Source organism: Gymnodraco acuticeps, unplaced genomic scaffold, assembly GCF_902827175.1.
Source record: "Gymnodraco acuticeps unplaced genomic scaffold, fGymAcu1.1, whole genome shotgun sequence".
NCBI classification, from domain to species: Eukaryota; Metazoa; Chordata; class Actinopteri; order Perciformes; family Bathydraconidae; genus Gymnodraco; species Gymnodraco acuticeps.
In genome coordinates, this window is record NW_022990037.1 from 815,156 (window position 1) to 822,615 (window position 7,460).

Genomic DNA, 7,460 nt, shown 5'->3' on the forward strand with positions numbered 1-7,460 from the left:
TACCTTAAGTTAATTAATAAACATGGTAACGGAATTAAAGAACAATCTGAAAATGTTATGCTGTGCTGTGAATAGATGTAACTTGGTCATTCAGTCCCTACATGGATCTGCATTCATTCCAACTTACCTATTTACACTTAGAAACATTAAAACCTCAAGGAACTCTCTTCCTCTTTTCATCCCTTAGGTGAGATTTGCTGCTCAGGGGCAGAGCGTGTAGAGCAACAATGGCACAACAGAAAACAGCACAGAGGTTCCGACTCCTGAGCCTCCACTGGTGGTAGTTTGGGTCGTCGAAGTCTTTGTTGGCGTTGTTGTGGTGTTTGGAGAGGAGCTTGGTCTTATGGTGGTAGGGTTGATTGTAGCAGTCACAGAAATGGTTGGGGTAACAGTAACACTAACAGTAGAAGTGGTTGAGGAGATGGTTCCAATCGTTGACGTAAGGGTGGTCACACCACTGGTCGTTTTGGTTGGGACGACAGTTCTAGGTGTTGTTGGTGAACAGTTGGTTGTAGTTGTTGGCGTAGAGGTAGTCCGACCAGTAGTCGTAGAACTTGGGGGAACAATTGTAGTTGTAGACTGGGCAACAGTTGTAGTAGCAGTTGGGGAATTGGTTGTAGTTGTGGGCGTAGGGGTAGTCCGACCAGTAGTCGTAGAACTTGGGGGAACAGTTGTAGATGGAGACTGGGCAACAGTTGTAGAAACAGTTGTGGAGTTGGTTGTAGTTGTTGGCGTAGGGGTGGTCGTGTTCCGACCAGTAGTCGTAGAACTTGGGGGAACAGTTGTAGATGGGGCAAAAGTTGTAGAAGTGGTTGAGTAGTTGGTTGTAGTTGTTGGCATAGGGGTAGTCCCACCACTAGTCGTAGAACTTGGGGGAACAGTTGAAGTCGTAGACTGGGCAACAGTTGTAGAAACAGTTGTGGAGTTGGTTGTAGTTGTTGGCGTAGGGGTGGTCGTGGTCCGACCAGTAGTCGTAGAACTTGGGGGAACAGTTGTAGTTGGAGACTGGGCAACAGTTGTAGAAACAGTTGTGGAGTTGGTTGTAGTTGTTGGCGTAGGGGTGGTCGTGGTCCGACCAGTAGTCATAGAACTTGGGGGAACAGTTGTAGTCCTAGACTGGGCAACAGTTGTAGAAGTGGTTGAGGACTTGGTTGTAGTTGTAGACTCCGTTTGTGCCTGCTTTGAAATAAATGGAGAAAATAATAAAATCAGTTGATTGTGTACAGCAATACGACTTTCCATAGTTTCAATACATCAATGAACGCGATTTATCCAGGTCATTCCATTAGAGACTACTTGCTTTTATACTTTTTCTAAACGTCTTTTTTGTCCTGTTATTAAAGTTAGATGCTAAGACGTTAGCTCTCTTTTCATGTTGCAGAGATATTTGTTTTGTTCACTTGTAATTTATTCCAACACCACTCAAAACATAAACAAAAAGAAAACAACTTAAAGACATGCATTTTTCTGGAACTCCTTCTGATTAAAAATGTTCCTTAAAATAACTATTTTATCATGACTATAACAGCTAAACACATTACAAAAATCATTTGATGGCTGTTCAAGATCTATTAGATGATATAATGATTATGTATGTATTATTTGTTCGTTAAATATTTGTATTCATAATGCATTTGCAAAAACAATATACATACTTTGACATACTTTCTTGAGAAGCAAAAAAAAGTTTGTTACCTTTACCAATGTCAGCAGAGCCATAATGCAAAATAACTTCATGGTGTTGAGTGGTGAGGAGGCAAAGATGTACCAGAAATGTTGCTGAAAGTGTCCTGATGCAAGGAAAGCATGTGGATGGTTTTATAGTGCAGTGAAGTTCCCCACTGTAACCTGGTCTACTTCTGCTGAGATGATCCTTTATACAATAGCACGGTTCAGGAGGGGTAGGTGTGAATTTATGATGACGTACAATAAGAAGTTGGCTGGGGAGGTGTGTGTGTGTGTGTGTGTGTGTGTGTGTGTGTGTGTGTGTGTGTGTGTGTGTGTGTGTGTGTGTGTGTGTGTGTGTGTGTGTGTGTGTGTGTGTGTGTGTGTGTGTGTGGTGTGTGTGTGTGTGTGTGTGTGTGTGCGTGCGTGCGTGCGTGCGTGTGTGTGTGTGTGTGTGTGTGTGTGTGTGTGTGTGTGAGTATACATTTGGATTATTGGCTGCACATCCCTTTAAGCAAACCCCTCAATGACTTCCTGGAATATATATACTATACTATATATTTACTGTGCATTTATTAGCACCTGGGAAACTGAAGAAGACATTTTATATTAGATATGCTAGTTTTGTACTGGGAAGAAATATTCTACCAACTTCCTCAATGTGACTGAACTTCTGGTTTAATTTTTAACTACAGACAAGTGTCTAAAAAGGTACTTCCCTATGTGTGTCAATAGACATTCATTCGAGCAGTCATAATCAATGGATACAGGTAAATAATCAGAAAATAAATAAATGTGAAATGACCTTCCTCCTCCTGGTGTATGATTGACTAATTGCTTAACAAACCGGTTACAATATTATTTCCTCATGCGTGACAGCTTAAGTTGCAGGATAGAAATCATTGTCACATTTTAATCTTTCAGGTTTTTGTTCAAACTCTGCAACTGAAAGGCTTTAATCAGCATTCGATAGCATTCATGTCTGCACCTGGCCAAACACAGCACCAATATTCCCTATGCATCCGACATGAGATCGACCAATACATGTTGTCTTTTTTGTTTGTCATCATGATAAGTTCTTATTTTGTTTCAGAACCCATTACTCACTTTGACTTAATCTGTTTTTCAATTATGTTTCAAATTCAGATTAATACATGTTAATTATTACATTTGGGGGCTGTCTACTGGTCCACATTTGAATAATAAAAACCTTGGATGACATTATTTCAGCAATGACCAACATGCTGCTCTTAACATTCTGCTTTTAATAAACCAACCACATCACAACACACTTGTGTTAATGACTCCTCGTGTTCTAAACCTTTTCTATTCCGTCTTAACAAACTGGTCCCAACAGGTTAAAGTTAATGTCTAATCATTCTCAATAGTGAAATTGGACAGCGTGCCCCCAATGAATACTTGTGAATACAAATGGGCTATAAACTCAAAAGGACTGCCCACTTACATTTTCTGTGTGCTAAGAGACTTGCTCCAAAGAATATTGGTGTATGATTTTAGATCATTTTATAATGATAATGTCCTATAATGCTGTGATGGAAAGCATCATTAGTTTTGGAATGGCATACTGGTATGGCTCCCTTATAGTCTCAAATCAAAAATGGAGAATGTGGTAAAATCAGCAATGAAATATTCAAGCAGGGAAGAATATTTCTCCCCTGAAAAACTAAAGAATTTAAAGGACCAATCATCTTACTGTATCCAAATGTTACCTTCAGGTACATGTTACAGAGCCAGCAACTGCCAAAACAACCGCTACATAGCGAAAGCACAGTTTCATGAAAACTGAAAAAACTGAAACGTTGACTTTAATTAAATGTATTAGGTTAGTTGAAAGCAATAATATTAATTTGAACCTAATAGAGTGCCACAGTGACGCATCCTAAAACTTTCTAATTTCTAATCATAAATCTATCGATTAGATTTATGATTAGAAAATTATAAAAGTAAGGTAGACATGTGGAGATTATCCGGCTGAACAAAACGTGATCTGTCTCTTCAATTTGTGTCAACCACAGACCTTATTTCGAGCTATTTTCCAAAGTCATATGGAGAAATTGCATTGGTTTTTGTCGAAGGAACCGGACGTGGTAAAATGCTAACTTACTTCCGGGTTTTAGGATGCGTCACTGTGGCACTCTATATGTCTTAATTATAACTTAACAGTATTGCTTTCAACTAACCTAATACAGTGATATGGAATGTGTTGATATTATTTTTTTTATTTAACCAGATAAAAACATTGAGATAGAATCTCATTTGCAATGCTGACCTGGCCAAGAAGGCAGCAACGTTACACATAACACATAACACAAACATATAAAATACAGAGAACATAACTAAGAAAACAAAAGACAAAAAAGCAGTCACTACATTGTGCACATTAGGACAGTAAGAAAGGTGCACTACTTATTACTGCAAGAGCAGCTGGTGGTAAGGACTTCAGACAACTTCAATTTTATCTTACTGCACATGTGTAATATTTAATCATGTTTTTGTTTCAGCTTTCATTGTATTTGAATGCCTATTTAATACTTTGGCTACACATTGTTTTAAGCTCAATGCAGCTGAAATACTTTCCCCCCAAAAAAATCCCCTCTGATGCAATAAAGTACATTCTTATTTGATTTGATCTTGTATTGATTTTTCCCTGAAACGCTTTACTGATGTTCCAGAAAATCCCATGGTTACTTTTCTAAAGCTCATTACCAGCCCGCCTTTTTCTTTAGCATTTCTTTACAGACTTTTCCTGGTATCATCTCTCCATGTCTTTACAACGTGTGAGAGTATTTGCGAAAGCCACACCTTTCCATGTTGGACAAAAGAAATGTTTGAGCCTGCAGAGGGAGACAGTGTCCAAGTGAGTTGTTTTTATCAGTTATTCTCTTTTATTTATGTTTTCTAACTATCTACAGTATATAAATCATATTTATTTTACATTTTTGCAGCAGACATGCATTTCATATGATAACATGCAGTTCATCAAACCATCTGGAGCCTCCACTAGGAACAGTAGCACAAAAACATGAATCACACTTGACTGAATGAATGACTTGCTGATCCATCTTTTTCACTGCACCTGCGATGTCGATTCAACCTGCGTTGCTTCTATCATGAACTTCAGGGCAATTTACCAAACAATGTTGGATTAAGATATTTTAATATGCCACTGTATATAATAAAGTGTGAATGTGATTAAGGATACGCCACACTCGAATGCAGATCAAGCCGCAATCATCTTAACAAATAAACATTCATAACTATCTGTCATTTCTATCACATATTACATTACATGTTACTTGTTAGTAATACATATCAGAGCACAATCTAAACCACAGTCTGTGGAAAGTTTATTTGTCAGTTAATTAACAAGCTGGCTATAGACTCGCTAATCACTTCCTAATCTCATATTCCACCACCTTGTTGAACACACACAACTGAAATCATATTTTCTCTATAGCAAATATTCTAAAATAATCAGATTTGCAATGATTTTTCAACAGCACTATTAAGACTCACGAAGGAGCTCATTGCCAAAGAGTGTGAAGAAGAAATGATGCGACTATCAGACTGACAGACGTGAAGATGTGGTTCTGTCCGTTCTTTGTAGTCTTGGCAACCATAGTCATGGGTTTAGTCGGTATGTTGTTGTTGTTGTTGGTGGTGGTGGTGTTGTTGTTGGTGTTGTTGTTGGTGTTGTTAGTGGTGTTGTTGTTGTTGTTGTTGGTGTTGTTGGTGGTGTTGTTGTTGTTGGTGTTGGTGGTGGTGTTGTTGTTGTTGTGGTTGTTGTTGTGGTTGTTGTTGTTGTTGTTGGTGTTGGTGGTGGTGTTGTTGTTGTTGGTGTTGGTGGTGGTGGTGTTGTTGTTGTTGTTGTTGTTGTTGTTGTTGGTGTTGTTGGTGGTGGTGGTGTTGTTGTTGTTGCTGTTGGTGGTGTTGTCATTGATGTTAGTGGTGCTGTTTCTGGATGGCATTGGTGTGACAGACTGGCCATTTGATCTCTGTGTGAAGGATAAAGGATGAGACAGAGGTTTAAGACATAAGAGTAAATAGAATGTAGCATAATCCTGCCTATTATTAAATGTTGTTTCCAATTAATTTAAATGAGGAATACAGGTGGAGAATATTGAAAGATTTTTGACATTTCACTTTGATGAATTTGTTTTATTTATTAACTTTTTGTAGAAATTGTCCTATTTCATCTTTCAACTCAAAGTTTCCTCGTTCCTTGTTCAGGCTATGGTTAATTTCTACCCTATATCTATATTATACAGCCAGTAAAGAGTATGTTTACCTGGATGAATCCCAGCAGAGTCAGTGAGAACAGCCCCAGGACCAGATACTTCATGTTGGAAAAGAGATGACTTCCTTTTGAGGACAAGAAGACAGCTGGAGATATCTTTCGAAAGCCTCTCTGTTTTTTTAACAGTTATAAAAACGTTTGTCTTTTCCTTCAAGGTCAGGTCAGTCATAAACTTGTGTATCCTTGCTGAGAGCTTTTTAAGAGATGTTTTTCTAGAGTGTTGCCTTTTATAAGGCATTCAGATTTCACGTGATACCTTTTCCCATCCAGGAAGCTTTTCCTCAGTCTCCACCCAGGCTATGGACCACAAATGCAAAACTTCACAGTGAGCCAATTGAAAACAACAAAGATATTGATGTAAGACATAACTTGTCACTGCCTTTATCTAAATACCTGCAGTGTGTGGTATCCGTTCATTGCTGGGTTTTGTATTTATTTATCTGTAGAATCAATCTAGAAGTGAGCAAATCACAGATAAAAAGGCTACAGGTACTTCAAGATAATGTCTATAAAGGCTTCACCTTGAATGAAGTGTTAAATATATCACACTCTTTATTTAAATTGCTCAGGAACATATTTGTTGACCTGAAAAACTTGAGTTCAATGATAAACATCTGATGAGACCTTGGTGATCATCTCCTGCATTTAAACCACACACTGGGTACGCATCAGCACACTTTAGCAAATGTATCCAACTCAAATGTAAAATACACAAATGACTTTCTTTACATTTCCACGATAGCAATTCCCCTGTTGTTTTTATCTCTAATATAATGTCACATTTAATTGATTTTGCACATAGACTACTCGAGCCAAAGTGTAAGTCATCCTCATACTTTAACAGTCAACAGTTTGCAATAATCTTCAGATAAACTGAAATACACTCTTGTCAATGGCCCAAAAACTGAGTTATATAAGAAAACAAAAACAGACCTTTAAATGCTGTTCAAGACGAGCAGCCTTCATTTGAATGTGATGTTGTTTGAATATACAATGGGGTATCGTTTTAATATTAAAAGCAAGATGCAAATAAAGTGGCAGCTTTGGCAGTACCTAGTTTTATTGAGCGCTGCACCCCAAAAAACTCCCAACATTTTCATACTAGATGCTGATTACATTACATGTCATTTGTTAGACGCTTTTATCCAAAGCGACTAACATACATTCAGTACTGTGGGCAATCCCCACAGGAGCAATTTGGGGTGAAGTGTCTTGCCCAGGGACACAACGACATGCGGACTGCAGTGGGACTCAAACTACCCCCTGATTCAAAGTCCAGCACTCTATCCACTGAGCCACAGCCGCCCTCAGCCGCTGATATGTTCTAAAATGTAAATCTAGGAAATTGCCATATCTTGTGTTCATGTTTGCTATGTTTGATTAAGAGTCGTTTTTATATCTGAGGCATAGAGTTATACACCCATTATTGAAATTGTGTGGAACATTATTGATCAAAAGTGTGAAAAATCTCTGCAAA